Raw genomic sequence first — 19223 nt, 5'->3', positions numbered from 1 at the left:
CTTAATCAGGAATTGTAAAGCACTAACTATAAAGGAAAAGACTGACAAATTGAACACCCCAAATTAGGAATGTCTGTTCATCCAAAGACACCATTAAGAGAACCACAAAGAGGGTGAAATTATTTGTGACACGTATAACAAAGAGCTTGTATCCAAGCTCTATAAAGACCTACAAATTAGCAAGTAAAAACTGACAACATGATAGAAAAATGGGCAAAACACTTGAACAGTCATTTCACAAAAGAGGAAATTCAAATGACTGAAAATATGTGAAAAGGAGCTTAACCTCATTAGTCATCACGGTGGTACAAATGAGATATTACTATATACCCACTAAAAGGCTAAAACTTAGTAAAGTACTGAGTATTGGTGACAATGTACCTATTTAGTTTAGAAAACTGTTTGGCAATATCTATTAAAGTTGAATAGATGCATACACCATGAGGCTGCAATTTCACTCCAATGTATATACCCAAGAGGACCGAGTGCATTTGGGCATCAAAAGATGTGTACAAGAATGTTCACAGCAGGATTATTTGCAATAGCCAATAAATGGAAACAACTTACATGGCCATCAATAGCAGAATGAATAAAGGTGTTCTAGTCACACAATGGACCATTACTCAGCACTGAAAATCAACAGAAGCCCCATTGATGAACCCCACAGGTGGAATGCTGGGGAGTGGAACAAGGAATGTCAAATTTAAGAAATGTTCTTCATTTCATATAAAACAGTGTCTGAAACAAAAGTGAAAATTTGCCAACATTTGTTAATTCTGGGTAACGGGAACACAGGTGTTTATTACATTATTCTTTGTACTTTCTAGAATTAAAAAAAAACGTGTCCTCCTCAAAAGACAAAAACAAGCCAATGTGTGGTGTGTGAGCAGAGGTAGTGAGGATGCCCATGCTAAGGCCTATTTTCCTCTCTGCTAACTTTTTTTTTTTTTAATACCACACAGTTTAACACCTAATTACTGATTATTTTGCCTCCCTGGCTAATTGCTTCATGTATATTATTTTTGCAACCTGAACTAGATTGTAAATTCAGGCCACAGACTGAGTAACATTTCTCCAATATTCCTCACTGGTTCTTTGTATCATGAAAGGCACATCTTGAAATAATCAATAAACACTTGAGTGATTTATGAATTGATTGGCAGAAGTAAATTTGGTAATCTCAGGCAAGACATTTACTTAACTTTCCAGGCCACATTTTCCCCATTTGTGTGAATTCTTTCCTGTGTACTTATATCCATCCCCGTAGTTCACTAAGGCTTTGCTATAATAGACTTCAATAACTATGTATTAAATAAATACATTAATTTTAGGGGGATTCACACACAAGCGCACATAGTTTCCCCATCTGGAAGATGCAAGAAATTTTAAGCTGCATCTCTTCCACTGGCTGTTGAGCCTGGCAAAATGCCAATATCTCCATAGAAATAACATTTTCAATTGTTATTAGTCATTTACACTTTAGCATAAACTGAGCCCACCATTTTAATGTTTTTAAAAGTTCAAAACCTATTTTAATTTGATTCCTCTTTTCAGCAAGCCTGGAGCACAGAACCCGGAGATGAAGCAGTTTCTCTTTAAATGTGTTATTGCCAAGTGAGGCTGGCCTGCCGGGGAATGCGACTTGCAATATAGAAGAAGCTAGCAAATTCATTCTAGATCGTTCTGGTGGAATGTGGAGTCTACTTGAAATTTGCTAAAGCAATGCCAAGGTTTTTTCCCTTTCACTGAGTTTGAGTTTCTTATGGGCTAAAAAAAAAGAAAAAAAAAAAAAAGTTTTTCGACTCCTATGTATAATACGGAACTGGCAGGAAATAGGCCTCATCGCTCCCATTCCTCTCACTTTTCTGCTTTTCCACAATTTGCCCCAGCAGGACCCTTTGAATTCTGAGCAGCTCTGAGAGAGCCTAGACCCAAGTTGGAGCAGCACGGCCCCGAACCTCTTCCCAGAACCCGCTGTGAAGGCGGGAGCCACCCCCCTCCTCAGCCTTGGCCTGTGGCTCAGTAGCCCACCTGGGCTTTAGTTCACGGTCAAATTCAGCATATCCTGAGACCCTCTGAGGGTGGGGCTGCCAGGATAGAAACAAAGTTTGAAGGTTGTTCTATGCAAGCAATTTCCTCCACAGAACAGGTTAATTTCAAACTGGCAAAAATTATACACTTAGTAATTATCTAGACTGTGGGCAAAGTACCAGTAAGTTGATTGCCACATAAAATAGAATTTAAAGAATACAGCACCGAGAGAAGAAATGTGGGCGTTTTCCTCTAGCTATTCTAAACGGCTATTTGCTTACAATGACCCTCCACTCTGTATCTTCTGCCATAACCTGACTTGTCAGCTCCAGACCCAAATTTCAACCCTGTGACCTTCAGTGACTCCTACTTGCCCTCAGTGAGCCATGTGAGGTGCGTGCAATCCCTCTGTGAACCAGCCCCACTGACATTCCTGGCTCACACCCGTACGCCAGCCACACACAGCAAATCCCTTGCAGTTCCCCGGAGGCCCCGTGCTCTTGGGGCCTTCTGTGCCTTCACACGTGCTGTTCCTCCTGCCCAGAACGCTTTCTGCTTGGCCTTCCTGCCTGGCTCACTCCCGATCATCCTCCAGAATGCAGCTTATGCCCCATCTCTTTACAATATTCCTGAGCTCCCTGCTCAGGGAGGTACTTGTCTGTGCTTCACCGTAGTCCCCATGGCTCTGTCTGATGACTGATTCTATTGATCTGTTTTCTCATCTTTTCCACACCAGGTTTAGTGGGGATCTGGGCATTCCATCCTTGTGCCCCCAGCTCAGGTCCTGGGTACCTCTCCCAGGGACTTCTGTAGACACCTTCATAACAGGTCTTGCTGCTTTCAATCAGCTTCTCCCCTCCCCCATTCTCCCTCTTCCCCACTCCAGAGTTGTAGCTCTAAAACACTTAATTCCCCCCTTCTTTTCTTTCAAAATCTTCTGCTGCTTCTCATTGCCCAAACTCTGGGGCTCGCAAGCATTCAAGGACCTTGCCAACCTGACCCCAAATTCCTCTTCCATGTTCTTGCACCATTTTGGCCCTACAGCCCATCACCCATTCAGGATTCCCCAATGGGATCACAAAATAGCTCTCTTCCACTTTGGCTCCTGGGGTTTCCGCCTTCTCCGTACCTGATAGGCAAGTCCCAGGTGAAATGTTACCAGTTAATGCCGTCAGCTCCTAAGCCAGAGTCCAGCCCTTCTCTGGGCTCTGGTAACTCTGGCCAGCTCTGCTCAGCTTCTCCTTCTCGGCAGGCTGAGCTCCTGATGAGATACTTCAGCTGCACCAGCAGGTGGCAGCTGGATTTGGTTCTCTGACCTTGTGCTCTGAGCCTCAGGTGAATCCTCAGGAGCTGAAGCAGCAATGGCTACCTCCCAACACATCACACAGACACACACACGACACAGACTCACAACACACCGTGACAGCCCTTCAACAAGAGTGCACCATCTGTCCTGAGCACCACCCAGGATGGCCGCGGGTGCCTCCTTGGTGCTCTGTTACATGCACTATCACAGACCCTACTAGCCCCAGGGCATGGATGACCACTGGGTCCACTGCAGGCAGCTGTCAGGGAGAAAAAAAATTTCCTCTACCCTTCTAGGCTCTACTGACTGGTCTAAGAGTTCAACTGACATGAGACAGATTAACAGAAAGTCACATGAATTTTAATGACATGCATACATGAGGGAGACCCAGGAAAACTGAGTAACTTGCCAAATGGCTGAAGCCACACCTTAAACACCATCTTCACCTAAAAACAAAAAAGGAAGTTGGGGCTAGTGGTTAGGGATTCAAAGGGAGGAAGGCAGTTCACATGGAGATGGTAGAGCAAATGTTGGGTAAACAAATGTTTCCTGGGCCAGGCAGAGGCAATGGGACACAGAGAGGAATGATAATAAACAGACATTACTAGGTTCCTTCCTGTCTACACATCTAGCTCATAATGTAGTTATCTACATCATGATGTAGTTAGAGGACCAGGTCCTCTGTCTACATTCTTTTAGGCAGTTAAGAGGAAGGGCAAAGGTTCTTTCTGAGTCTTTTGGGCCTTACATATTTTCAGCTTGAAATAATCCACGTGCCAAAGAGACACGTTTTGGGGTGGCAAGTTACGGTCCCCTGCACCGCCTTCAGGAATGCTCCTTTCTGCAGTGGTGTCTTAGTCCATTCAGGCTACTGTCACAAAGTACCGTAGACTGGGCGTCTTCTAACCAGCAGAAATACACTGCTGCCAGTTCTGGTGGCTGGAAGTCCCAGCTCAAGGTGCCAGCACGGTTGGGTTCTGGTGGGAGCCCTCTTCCGGTTTGCAGATGGCTGTCTCCTTGTTGTGTCCTCACATGGTGGAAGGGGCCCTAATCCCATTCATGAGGGCTCCGTCCTCATGACCTAATCACCTCGTAATCAGACGCCCCATCTCCTAATACCATTAGGATGTCAACATATAAATTTTGGGGGGAAACAAGCATTCCTGCCATAACAAGTGGGATCCTCTTAAATCTTTCTGAAGAGACTAAGAATAGGCTCTAAAAACCTAGCATGTACCCTCTCACCAACCTTGACACAATCTGGTGCTTGGTTTTCTCAGGCAGCCCCTGTAAGGTGGATAAAAGTGTGGGGGTGTGTACATTCTACTCCTTCCAATGGGGCCTCCCCCAGACACACCTTCTCAAGCCCCAGGCTGAACAGGCTAGAAAGACAGGGCAGTGTCTGCCCTTGAAGTGAGTACTGACAAAACTGTATCTGTTCTGGGTGTCAAATAAGCCAGGTACACACCAACCACAGCCACAGAAATGTAGCCTGGTCCCTGCTGGGTCATTTAGTCTTACCTTGGCTGCCCCTGCTTCTGCAGTTACTCTTACTCACATAACTGCACCATCTCCTACTCACTCTTTATTTGTGTGTGTGTGTAGTGTAGGTGAGAGAGAACGGTTTTTCCTCTACCCTCCTAGGTTTTCCAGCTGGGGCCCTGCAAACTAGACTGACAAAAGACAGATTAACAAGGGAAAAACAAACAGAGCTTATTAACATGTGCATCACACACACACACACACACACACACACACACACACACACGCACGCACGCACGCACGCACGAGAGAAATTCGTAACTCAAAGGGGTGGTTAGAACTTGGGCTTATATAGCATCTTAACAAAGATCAATAAATTTGTAGAGAAGCTGCAAGACAAAGAAAATAGGTTTTAGGCTTCCAAGGGCAGCAAACTTGTGGGAAGGTGAATACATGGGGGAAACTAATAGAAGATAAGGGTTGCTTTAGTAAGTCGATTCCTCTCCTGTTGTCTCTGGACCGATAAGAGTCCCTGGTAGTAAGGAGTCTAAGCTTGCTTTTAGGCAAATAGAAGGAGAGGGCAGAGAGCTTTCTTTGGCATCTGCTGTTTCTCAATTGTCTTCAGCTCAAAATAATCCTTATGCCAAAGTGGTGTATTTTGGAGTGGCACATTCTGGTCCCCTAAGTAGTGACCTCTAGAGCCAGCTCCGCTTAGGGGAAGCCAACACCCTCTAGCTTCTTCCTGTTCTCTGGGTACCTTGCTTCTCAGAGGACTCCAGTGTTTCCAGCTTCCACTGTCCCTCCAAGAAAACTGGAGCAGAGGAATTTAGCATGCTGTCCAGGGCCACATCCCAGACCCTCAGCCTGCAGAGTAGAGCAAGCCCCAGCACACCCCAGGGAATCTCAGAGACCCCCTTCTTCCAAGCACTCTCCTTACTAGAAAGGCATTTCTAAAAAGAAATAAGCTGGGAAGTATCGCAAAATATTGTCGCTCTACAAGTATGACTGAATATTCCTGCTATGCCAGGGGCATGGGGACTTCCTGACTATATCTCTATGGGTCTGTTTGCATATTTACACCCAGTAGCCCTCAGGCTTAAGTGATAGGAGATTATTTGAGCCTTTTGGGGGATCTGGATCTCCATTACCTACCGGAGGATTGCATTCTTTTTTAAAGTTTAGGTAGGTGTCTTTATATTAAAAAGAATGCTGAGATCGTATCACCTGTTACTTACCCCAAGGAGCCCATAGGTGTGATAACACAATTGGCTTAGAAGATTTCAACTCCCCACTGTGCCCACAACATTGCAGTGAACCTGCTCATATACAGAGACAAGTTCACAGAGAGGCTGATCAAGCCTAAGCTTTGAGACTTCTCACCTGCGCAAATCCTTTTCAAAGCTGTCCCCAGTTTTTATGTTTATAATCTGTACTCTTTTTCTCAAATAGTGTTCCCCAATTATATAAACTTCAAGCCCCACAAACCCTGATTGACTCCTGCTTCTACGTGTCCCTTTAATGGGCATGCGTGAGAATTGCTAAAGGACCTAGGCCATGAAGGGAATTGCTGGGTTATAAGGTATCCATATACTTAATTTGATTAGCTACTGACAGATAATTCTCCAACCTGTGCTCCCACCAGCAGCAAGAGGAATCTCTATCCCCACACCCTGCCAGCACTCGGCATTACCCAGCTTTCTAGCTATATGCTAGGCTAGTACCTGCAAGCCTTATAGCTTATTACTCCCTTCGAATATAAGGTGATCTCTCATCATTACTTTAATTTGCATTTCTCTGGTTACCAATGAGCAATTTCTTTCATATACTTGTAAAGCCTTTGGAGTTCCTCTTTCGTAAGTCGTCTGTTTATATATTTAACCCGTTTTTCTTTTGGTGTATTCTCCTTTCTAATTGAATTGCAGGAGTTCTTTGTGTGTTCTAGATGTCTATCCTTTGTCACTTCTAGACATCATAAACCCATAAACCTCTTCTCCCAATCTGTCACCAATCTCTTAAATTCAATTCAACTGTGGTGCCGCTCATTAACAGAAACCCTTAATTTTGATGTAATCGGATCTATCATTTTGCCTTGTGGTTTGTACTTTCTAAGTCTGGTTTAAGAAATTTTTACCTGTCCCAGGTCACGCTTTTCACCTGTTTAACTTTATAGTTTTACCTTTTATATTTAGGTCTCTAATCCACTGGAAATCTCCTTTGTATGTGGGGTTAGATACCCAACTTTATTTCTCTCCATTCTTTCTTTCACTGCCTGTTTTCCCACCACCACCTACTAAACAATCCATCTTCCCCCTATTGATCTGTGGTGCCACCTCTATGTTAGATGAAGTTTACAGGTAAACACAGGGCTACCAGTGCACTCTCGATTCTACTCCACTGCCACATTAAAAACAACTTTGTAAGTGTCTCAATATCTGGTGGGCAATTTCCCCCCCTTTATTCTTCTGTTTCTAGATTGATTTTGCTATCTGTGAAACTTATTTTTCCTTATACATTTTAGGATAAGTATATTAAGTTTCTAAAAAAAACTACAACTAGAATTTTGATTGGGATTGCACTGAATTTATACATTAATTTGGAGAGAGTTGATATCTTTATAATTTAAGTTGTGCAATCCAAGACCTGATATGTCTGAAATGACAGAATTGTGAGAAGAAATTAAGATAGCTATGAATGAATATCTTTGAATGGGCCCCAAACCCTGTTCTCACCATGCCTCCTTATTTGGGTCTGGGGAGGTGGGGCAATAAAAAAATCCCATGTTGGTCAAGGAGGAACCAAGCGTGCAGGGAACTGTGCTTCACTTCCCGGGGTGTGGACCAGGAGCTCTGCAAGCATATAAGAGATGGCTCTGGGCTTCCCTGGTGGCGCAGTGGTTGAGAATCTGCCTGCCAATGCAGGGGACATGGGTTCGAGCCCTGGTCTGGGAAGATCCCACATGCCACAGAGCAACTAGGCCCGTGAGCCACAACTACTGAGCCTGCGCGTCTGGAGCCTGTGCTCCGCAACAAGAGAGGCCGCGATAGTGAGAGGCCCGTGCACCGTGATGAAGAGTGGCCCCCACTTGCCACAACTAGAGAAAGCCCTCGCACAGAAACGAAGACCCAACGCAGCCATAAATAAATAAATTAAAAAAAAAAAAAAGCAGCCTCCTCTTCTCCTCACCCCTATTTAAAAAAAAAAAAAAAAGATATGGCTCTGACTGGCATGGCACCAGCAGTGACTGGGTGAGGGGGCAAGGGAGTGTTTCAGAGACGCCCACTCCCCAGCAAGGGGAAGAGGAAGCAACCAAGTGTGCCCAAGTGGCCAAGCACTTCCAGCTTGCAGAGCCAAAGGAATCTGAGATGTAGATCAAGAGAATGTGAATGTGGAGGCCTGCTGGCTGGAGGTCGTGGCGGAATTGGGGGGCATGAATGGTGGATCCCAGCCCACGAGGACAAGACATGACGAATTCTGGCTGAGTTGATGCCAGTGGGGGGCAGAGGATGCCAATAAGCCAGAAGAAACTCCCTCTCACCAATGCCTGGGGGCTGCAGTGCCCTCTCTCCCTCTGCACAGGAACTGGGATGGTCTCCAGGGAGAAGGTGGACCAGGGGGAGGGAAAAAATCCAGAAACTGACTATTTATTCAGAGGAGTCTGAGTTTTAAAGCAGAAGTTATCTTGAATTAGCAAGTTCAGTTCTGTAGAAATAAATGCTTGTCTTTTTTTTTTAAAAGCATCTGAGATGTCAAACTACAGTGGTTCTATAAATTTCATATCCACTCCACAGCTTTTAGTTTCTGCAGACTGGATTTCAGCAGTAGAAAACAAATCTCGTAAGGAGGGGCTGGGAGAATTAAATAAATATGACATAACCGTAAGGCAGGTAAAGGAACTGAGGCATAAAGAAACCAAAAGCTTTGCTTCTCAGCAAAGTGAATGAATGGCAGGCAATCGCATCATTTCCGGTGCTCATTCTGGCTCTGAATTTAAACAAGTACCTTGAGGGGATTCTGGAATAACCCCCTTGAGACCACAGCCCTGCTCACAAGAGCTCTGCTGAGTCTAGGATGTTGAATTGCAGAACGGGGAGCTTCTCCCTGAGGCCCCCTGTCTCCAGGGTGAAGTGACTGCCCCACTGGAAGCGTCCAGCACACCAGGGCTGGCTGGGTTTCCTGCCACTGCCAGGTGACCCCTTTCTCAGACAGAATGTGCAGCCCCTTGGGTGGCCAGGCATCCTGCAGCTGATCTGGGAAGCCCCCCTTGTCCTATGGTGAGAGGTGGCTGTGGCTTTTCAACATCCCTCCTTGTGTGTGGATAAAAATGTCCTCGGCAGATACTGCTGCTAAGAGGACACACCGGATCCTAGCTCAGTTCCAGTTCTGGCATTGGCAAGCTCAGAACATGCAATCCCCCCCGGTCCCTCTAGCACAAGCAAGAAGAGCCCTTCTCCCCTGACCCTCATCAGCTCCGGGGAACCCGGAGCAGCGGAAGCAGGCTGCTTCTCCTCCTCCGAGAGCCTCGTGCCACAAGGGCCTTGGGCGTCAGCCGCTGCCTCTGCCGTCCCTGCTGAGGTCCCCTGTCCTGCCAGGGCCTCCGGCTGTGGGCCCAGGCAGGTCGCTCCTCTCAGCCCAGCCTTCTCTGAATCTGCGGGCTGCCAGACAGCACCCCGCAACACTCTCTCCGAACGGGGCCCCGGGAGCTCTGACGCTTTGCTCTCAGCGCTCTGGCCGCTTATCACAGAGCTGGAGCCGGGCCCTTCCGTCCGCGCCTGTTCTTCGGCCGCTGTTGCTCTGATGCGCCTGTGCCGAGGGGCACGTGGCGTTTCCACAGGGGGATCACAGCCTCCCCAGGGCTCACCCTGGGAGGAAAGCCCAAGTCCTCTCCGCCCTGAGAGCCCCTACCCACACATGTATCTGAGGCACCCATTCTATACCCCATACCCCCAGCACTCAGGCGGGGCAGGAAGCAGGCGCTTCAAACCTGCATCTATGCTCTCATGTTGTTTTGGTACAGCATGCAAGGTAAGGATGGCGCTTACATTTCTAAATGGCTGAAAATACATCAAAAGGATATTTTGTGGCTCCTGAACATTTATAAAATTCAGATGTCAGGGATCAGAAATAAACTTTTATAGGAACACATCAGTACCCACTCGTTTACATGTTGTCTGTGGCTGCTTTTGTGCTCCAAGGGCAGATTGGAGTAGTTGTGATGGAGACTGTAAGACCCACAGAACCTAAAATATCTGGCCCTTTGCAGTAAACATTTGCTGACTCTTGTCAGGCACGACCCTCCCTGTCCCCCCTCTCCTGAAGCCCACTGGCCATGTGTAGTGAAAGCTACCACTGGCCGTGCGTAGTGAAAGCTACCACTGGCCGTGCGTAGTGAAAGCTACCACTGGCCGTGCGTAGTGAAAGCTACCACTGGCCGTGCGTAGTGAAAGCTACCACTGGCCGTGCGTAGTGAAAGCTACCACTGGCCGTGCGTAGTGAAAGCTACCACTGGCCGTGCGTAGTGAAAGCTGCCACTGGCCGTGTGTAGTGAAAGCTGCCACTGGCCGTGTGTAGTGAAAGCTACTTCTGCTCCGGGAATGGTGGGGAAAAGCAGAGAGAACAGCCTCCACCAGTAGACTGACAGCCACCGGAGGGGATCGTGGCTTTCATCATTGTATTAGGGGAGCGCTACATGTTCCTCCTATAGTAAATAATTTTCCATAGCTCCAAGTTATAAGCTCTCCATGTAACCAAACTAATTTTTATTTCTATGGAAAAAAAAGGTTACTGCTTCCTTATAATAAATTAACTGTCCTTCAAAGTTACAATAGAGTGAGTTGATAAATAACTTCCAAAGGGGAAGATGATCTCAAACCAGTTCTGGTTAATTTTTAGATGAATCAGTTGGAACCACAAAATTGGGTACTAAAAATATTGAGTACCATCTAAAATCAAAACAATTCCTCTGCATGTGTGTGTTTATTATCCGTGTCTGTTTCCGTGTGTCTCTGTGTGTTGGTGAGTTCAACAAACTAGGTTGAGAATAAGATAGGAGAATTTACCTTCTCAAGGGAGATTTTTAAATCTGATTAAGGATTTATATTTTTAAAAATTAGCAGTGTTTCTCTAATCTCATGGAATAGGAAAGGCTTGGGGAAGGGGAGTGGGTGCTAGGAAACATGGCCATCCTTTGTTCAACTTTGAGAGAGCCAAACTGAAGGTATTGCAACCTAAGACAATAATTGCATAAACCTGTCTGTTCATTTGGGTTTTCAAAAATTCTCTTAATCAGCATTCATTTCCTGAGAAGCCAGTATTTACCATGCGTTGTATTAGGGGAAAAGAGCTACAAAGATACATGCCGCCATCTTTGCCTACAGAGAAGATACAGTAAAGGCTGCGGGGGGTAGAGGTGTTCTCGGTCCTCAGGAGCAGGTTCAGGCCGGCTAGCTCAGGAGGAGGATTTTTTTTTTTTTTGTAAAATTACATGTGGAGCATTAATGGGGTTGGTCTTTCACGGACGGCCAGGGACAGGCATTGGAGGGGGCAAGTTCCTGGCACTGCGAAGCCACTCTAGTTTCAGGAGACCGCTGGGCTCTGTGGCAGGAGTCATGCCTATTGACCTATAGCTCAGTCTCTGCTGGGCTTGAAACTCTTCTCTCCTCCATCACTTCTGCTTTCTCATAGTTTCAGTATGTTGTAATTTGGGCTCATTATGACTCACTGTGGCCTCAGCTCTTATTTTCTTGTTTCTAAACATCCTACCAAGTCTTTTTCTCTTGACATTTCCCTGTTTACACTTCTAAGAAAGAAATGGGGATTGACCCAGCTTTTATACATGTGTGTGCCAGGTTATGAAATGAGCTGCTGACCAGCCTATTGATTGGCTGCCTGTTGGTTGGGTGTCCACCCTGAACTGATCAGCTCTAGGGGTGGGGTCATACGGGACAAAGCATAACCACTTACAGCTGCTCATTTGGGTTTCCCCTAGCAGGGTTAGTGGGAATGACAGATAATGTGAATAAGTTGTTCACCATGGAGAGAGACGCATATAAAATTAACCCTCTGCTGTGGTAACACTACAAGCCAAATTCACTGGGCAAGCTTGGCAGCGCAGGTGGTGGTGGGGAGAACGAACCCATAACCAGGTAGGATGGGGAGTAGGGGAACCCCTTGTCAGCAGGGCTCCCTCCCCCAGGGCCAGCCAGGAGGGCAATATCCAGAGGAGTTAGCAGCTTCAGGCTGTGTATTGTACCCAAATGGGCTCATGGCAGCCGGTCAGGCAGGATAACATGGTTCTGGGTGATGGGTCTGCTGACAGCCAGTGATTGGTTATATCATAACCAAGGTAGGTTCTAGTCCTATAGGGAGGAGCAACCAGAGCAAGGCAGGATCTCCGTGTTGTCTAAGTTCAGAGCAAACCACTAATGCCAGTGAGGAACTGGAGTGCGAAGCAGACACGCAAGATTGAGGCCCACTCTTATGGAATTTGCGTGGGGCACGCCTGCGTACGTGGAGGGGAGGACACTGATACAACTCTGGGGACACTTATCAGCTGCAATAACACCAAGGGTCAGTAGTGGCACAGATAACTTGAGACCTCTACCCGTGACGTGGCTCAGGCTCCCGGCCGGCACGGAGGGTCGGCAGTGCATCTGTGTCCAGAGCTCAGAGGCCAGAGAGGAGGGAGCAGCAGTCTGTACAGAATCGGGGCAGCCATGACAGATGACGTGTCAGCTGACGTTTGCTGTGAGTATTTATCAGAAAAAAGGGAGGAAGGTGAGGAACCTTCCAAGTGGTCAGTAGAACCAAAAGATTCTGGGGCCCCTCTGATATCTTCCTCTGGGACTCAAAATTACCTACTTAGCTAAAGAGGTTGTAAGGGAACTCAGAAGGTAAATTACTCCCAGTTACAACCTCCAGACTGAGAGCCACCTGAGGAAGCCAGCGAGTAGACCAAATCCCCCAGAGGGTTGGTAGGCACACTAAGAACGGTGAGGGGGAAAGCTCCAGGGCCCAGCTGCTCTTCTCTTCGTTTTCAAAGAGCAGGGTCTCATGGACCTTTGTTTCTTTCTTTCTCCCTTCCCTTCCCTTCCTTCCTTACTTTCATGGCTACATTGGGTCTTTGTTGCTGTGCACAGGCTTTCTCTAGTTGCAGTGAGCGGGGGCTACTCTTTGTTGCAGTGCGCAGGCTTCTCATTGCAGTGGCTTCTCCTGTCGTGGAGCATGGGCTCTAGGTGCTCCACCTTCAGTGGTTGTGGCACACGGGCTCAGCAGTTGTGGCTCGTGGGCTTAGTTGCTCGGCGGCATGTGGGATCTTCCCGGACCAGGGCTCGAACCCGTGTCCCCTGCATTAGCAGGTGGATTCTTAACCACTGCACCACCAGGGAAGTCCCCATGGACCTTTTTAATTGCTCTTTAAAAGTCTCAGGGACTTCTGTTGCGTCCATTAGTTCACCATAAAAAACTTACTCAGGTTGTTGCCACAAGTGCTTTAACGATCTTTATCTGGAATCAGAAGCTTGGCTAATTAGCAAAATGAATGATAGAAATGGCTTCTGTTGGCAAAATTAGAGATCTGTTAATTAACATAAAGGATATTACACGTGGGCTTTTACCGTTAAACCTTAATGGTGTTCAAGACATGAGCGTTGGCTAAAACATCAGAGCTATACTCTCCGTCTACTCTTATGTAAGCTGAGAATAAGATTCTAGCCAGACCTTTACCAGTCACCTTTCAGAATGGCATCAGAGGCATGATTTGGAACTTGTCCTGTGTTCAGCCATGGATTCAGACAATTCTGGTTGCCTGATGCTAACTAAAATCTGGTCTTTAGAATAGTGCCCTGTCACTCTCAAGAGAACCTTTCATGTAAAGTGTGGACGGAGCACCTAAAAGGTCAGAGGGCTGGGACTTCTCTGAGCTTACAGAACCAGCTGCTTGAACATTTTTAGATCTTCTTACTGATAAATATGTATGTGTGTGTCACGGCACTTGGTCTGAGACCTACTTTCATTATTACATCACGGCGGGACTGTGGGGAGATGGGGTTCATCAGATCCCACCACATCTTGGCTAGGAATGGGCAACCTCAGTGATGCAGAAGTGGGATACTCTGTTGCGGTTGAATTCATCCATTCAGCAAATATTTCTGGCATAACGTCTATTTGCCAGGCATGTGCTTGATACAGAGGGTTCAATGTTGCAAGAGGCAGACGTGGTCCCCTCCCTCGAGAAGCTTCCAATCCAGGAGGCAAGTGATCAAGCAAATAGCAACAATCAGTAGTGAGCATCGTGGCGGGGGAAGTACAGAGGCGTGGGGACACGGAGTAGACAGGATATACAAACTGGGAGGTTAAAGCAGTTCCTTCTTTTTTCTGGAAAAATACAAGTGCTAGAATTGACCCCACAGGCCACTGGACAAATGCCCAAGGACACTGATGTGGCCTGACCCTGTTGCAGAATTTGCTGCTCAAGGACATTTTTGAGGTCCTGTGGTCATTCTCCTCCCATCAGTTTGAGCCCACATGGACACCTGGCTCCCTTGTATTTTTATCCCGGAGGCCACTAAGGTTCAAATCCACATGATGCAGTTGGCAGATTTCATCCCCAGAGACCGCAGCACGAAGAGGCTTAGTGACTTGCCCAAGGGCATGTATTGAGTCAAGTGTAGAACTGGGAACAAAACTCAGTCACCTGACGCTGGGGCCAGCTCCCCTTCCCTTAGACACATCACCTAACAGGGAAAATAATCTTCTGAACTATCAAATAGCATTGGTCTTTTGATGAGTAAGCAAGCTGATGAGCAAATAATGAGAAAAGTGGGTATTGAATTTCCTTTGGAAAACGCAGCAACAGATGCAAGAAGAGTGTGACTTATGTTATAAATGAAAGCAAAAATCTATTAAGATAGCCTCAGACAGCTGATAAACAGCCACGAGGCCTGAATGTCAGTGCAAAGGAGAGAAAGAACCAAACATGTAAGACACTAGAGTTCTCAGGCAGGCAAGAGAGTCACGGTCTCAGGAGTCACGGTCTCAGGAGTCACGGTGTTTGCATAGGGACTGAGTTGCCCTTTCTCGTCCTCTTGGTTATGGAGGGAGAGGGGAGAGGTACTTTTGAAACACAGATCACTTAAGGGTAGTCCCATGTGAGACTTTGATAAGCTGACTAATGACGCATGCCTGATAAAATCACGGTCGCCCGAGTTCTTGTTGAGATGAGAGAAAATACTATCTGCTTCTGAGAAACAAACTTATGGTTACCAAAGGGAAGGGTCGGGGAGGGATAAATTAGGAGCTTGGGATTAACAGATACACACCACTATATATAAAATAAACAACAAGGACCTACCATATAGCACGGGAACTATATTGAATATCTTGTAATAACCTATAACCTCTGCCCCGCACCAAAATAGTTCTGTGTCATTGCCTCAATGGCAGCACCTAGGATTAGGTTTCTCCAGCCTTCCTTTAACAAAACAGAACAAACAACAACAAAATTGAAATGAATTTCCTTAATGTCTTTCAGTTTGAGAGAGAAAAGGAGGTTGGAAGAGAAAAGGGTTTCTTTTGACCCTCTAATCCACTCAGTTTATTGAAACATGTCTGTGGGCTTCATTTTGTAGATGCAACCAAATACTGTCAGCGTCATGGAACATATAACATCCAGGCCCCTGGGTAATTTAGGATTAGAAAGCTCAGGTATGATTGGCCTTGGTGTGCTCACTTCACTCCATTTCTGCTTCCTCATCAAAAAGATACTCAAGCGTTGACTCCCGGGTTGTACTGGGAAAGGGGAGCGGGGCAAAGGTCATTCATTGGAAGTTGGTAACACTTTCACAGATTTTATAAGTTTCCTAACGTGGGAACAAATCTCCCTAGACCTAACTACACAAGAAGCAAATTCTAGTCCTATGAACAAATGTTCCACTTGACAGGATGAAACCTTTAGTCCTTCTTTTGTAGGTCAATTCTATGGAAGAACCCAGAAGCTAGTTTACAGAGAAATCTCAGTGAGGATCTCTCTCCTGAGCTCTACACACATATCCAACTGTGGAAGTCATTTTCCTAGATGCCCCCAAACTCAACGCTTCCCAAGCAGAGCCCGTTGTCTCCTCTCCCCGCCCCTCCAGCCCTGCTCCACTGACCGTGCTCTGTCTCAGCGAATGCCGCCATCTTCCTCACAGGCATCCAATCTAGAAGCCACGGAGTCCTCTTTGATGCCTTTCTCTCTCACTCGCTCCACTTCCAGTAAGTTACCCAGTCTGTTTACTGCTGCCTCCTAAATCTCTCCCATATTTACCTGCTTCTCTTCATTCCCACCACCTGCCACTGCCCCAGCCCAATCTGCTAACACCTCTCACCTGGATCACTGCACCAGCCCCTAATCAGGCTCCGCCTCCTGCCTTGCCTGCCATGCTTCCTACATGCAGAGAGAGTGATCCTTCTAAAATACAACTCTGATCCCCTCACTTTCCTGCTTAAGATCCTGCAATGGCCCCCCCTCCATCTGGGAATAAGGACCAAACAAGACCTTCTCTGTTTGAAGGTTTATCTCTTTGGATTCTTGACTTACCACTCCTACCCCCTCATACTCCAACCTTGAGCTATGAAAACTTTTAGGTCCTGGACGAACCTGCCTTGCACTCTCCCTCCTCTTGGCCTCATGTGTTCCTATTCCCACAGCTTGGAACACTTCTTACTCTCACTCCTCCTCACCTGATTAACTGCTATTAGCCTTCAGCACTCAGCTTGGAAGTCCCTTCTTGACATCACTTTTGTGCTCCAATAGCACAGTCTGTGTGTCCCATTTCAAAGCTCTTGCCTCATCTGGGAGTGCACATGCCTATTTATTTTTTTAGCTGTATTTGCTATTGAAAAGTATGTTCCTTATATGATGCTAGAAAAGGCAAACTATAGGGATAGAAAGCAGATCAGTGGTTGCCAGGTGCTGAGGGTGGGGGGAGGGGATTGACTGCAAAGCAGCCAAGCAAACTTTTTGAGGTGATGGAAGTGCTCTATATCTTGACTGTGGTGGTGGTTATATCAGAAGGAGAAAGGGAAAAAATCTCATTTAAAAACACCTCAAAAAACAAAAACAAAAACAAATCTAGGAATAAACTTAACCAAGGAGGTGAAAGATTTATACACTGAAAACTATAAAACACTGATGAAGTAAGCTGAAGATGATTCAAAGAAATGGAAAGATGTCCTATGCTCTTGGATTGGAAAAATTAATATTGTCATACTACCCAAAGCAATCTACAGATTTAATGCAATTTCTATCAAAATACCTATGTCATTTTTCACAGAACTAGAAAAAATAATCCTAAAATTTATATGGAATCATAAAAAGACCCCAAATTGCCAAGCCAGTCCTGAGAAAAAGAACAAAGCTGGAGATATATCCCGTCCAGATTTCAGATTATATTACAAAGCTATAGTAATCAAAACAGTGAGGTATTGGCACAAAAACAGACACTTGGATCAATGGAACAGAATAGAGAGCCCAGAAATAAACCCACACACTTATGGTCAATTAATCGACAAAAAAGGAGGCAAGAATATACAATGGAGAAAAGACAGTCCCTTCAACAAGTGGTGCTAGGAAAGCTGGACAGCTACATGTAAATCAATGAAATTAGAACATTCTCTCACAGGACTTCCCTGGTGGCACAGTGGTTAAGAATCCACCTGCCAATGCAGGGGACATGGGTTCGATCCCTGGTCCGGGAAGATCCCACATGCCGTGGAGCAACTAAGCCCGTGTGCCACAACTACTGAGCCCGTGTGCCACAACTACTGAAGCCTTCACACCTAGAGCCTGTGCTCCACAATGAGAAGCCCATGCACCACAATGAAGAGTAGCCCCTGCTCGCTGCAACTAGAGAAAGCCCGCGCGCAGCCAAACACAGCCAAAAAATAAATTAAAAATTTTTAAAAAAGAACATTTCCTCACACCATATACAAAAATAAACTCAAAATGGTTTAAAGACCTAAATGTGAGACATGACACCATAAAACTCCTAGAAGAGAACATAGGGAAAACTCTTTGACATAAATCAGAGCAATATTTTCTTAGATCAATCCACCAAGGCAAAAGAAATAAAAGCAAAATTAAATAGATCCTAATCAAATATAAAAGCATTTGCACAGCAAAGGAAGCCATCAACAAAACAAAAAGATAACCTATGGAATGAGAGAAAATATTTGCAAATGATGTGGCCTACAAGGAGTTAATATCCAAAATATACAAACAGGTCATACAACTCAATATCAAAAAAACAAACAACCCAATCAAAAAACGGGCAGAAGACCTGAATAGACATTTCTCCAAAGAAGACATACAGATGGCTAACAGGCACATGAAAAGATGCTCAACATCACTAATTATTAGAGAAATATAAATCAAAATCACAATGAGGTATCATCTCACTCCAGTCAGAATAGCTATCATCAAAAAGTCTACAAACAGTAAATACAAGAGAGGATGTGGCAAAAAGGGAACCCTCGTACATTATTGGTAGGAATGTAAATTGGTGCAGCCACTATGGAAAACAGTATGAAGTTTCCTCAGAAAACTAAAAATAGAACTACCATATGATCCAGCAATTCCACTCCTGAGTATATAGTCAAAGAAAATAAAAACACTAATTCAAAAAGATACATGCCCCACAATGTTCACAGCATCATTATTTACGATAACCAAGACATGGAAGCAACCCAAGTGCCCATCAACAGACAATTGGCTTGCGAATACACACACACACACACACACACACACACACACACACACACACACACACACTGAAATATTACTCAGCCATAAAAAAGAATGAAATACTACCGTTTGCAGCAACATGGATGGACCTAGAGAATATTATGCTTAGTGAAATAAGTCAGAGAAACACAAATACTATATGATATCACTTACATGTGGAATCTAAAAAATAATACAAACTAGTATACATAAAATAGATAAGCAACAAGGATTTACCTATAGCACGGAGAATTATACCCAATACCTTATAACAACTTATAATGGAATATAATCTTCAAAAAAAACCCAAAAAAACCCAAAAAACAAGAAACAAAAAACTGAATCACAATGCTATACACCTGAAACTAACACAATATTATAAATCAACTATACTTCAATTTAAAAATTTAAAAATGCATCAAACTTTACACTTAAAATGGGTGAATTTATTGTGTAGAAATTACATGTCAATAAAGCTGGTTTTAAGAAAAATAAATGTATCCCCCTTGAGGGCAGGTCTGTACTTAGAACAGTGCCTGGCCCATAGTAAGTGCCTACAATAAGTCATTGCTAAATGAATGGATGGATGAATGAATGCATATTATTCCCTTTCCCTACTGTTTTATACAATTGGCATAAAAAATT

This window comes from Balaenoptera borealis, assembly GCF_965194805.1.
Source record: "Balaenoptera borealis genome assembly, chromosome: 9".
Lineage (NCBI taxonomy): Eukaryota > Metazoa > Chordata > Mammalia > Artiodactyla > Balaenopteridae > Balaenoptera > Balaenoptera borealis.
This window is presented reverse-complemented; position numbering follows the sequence as displayed.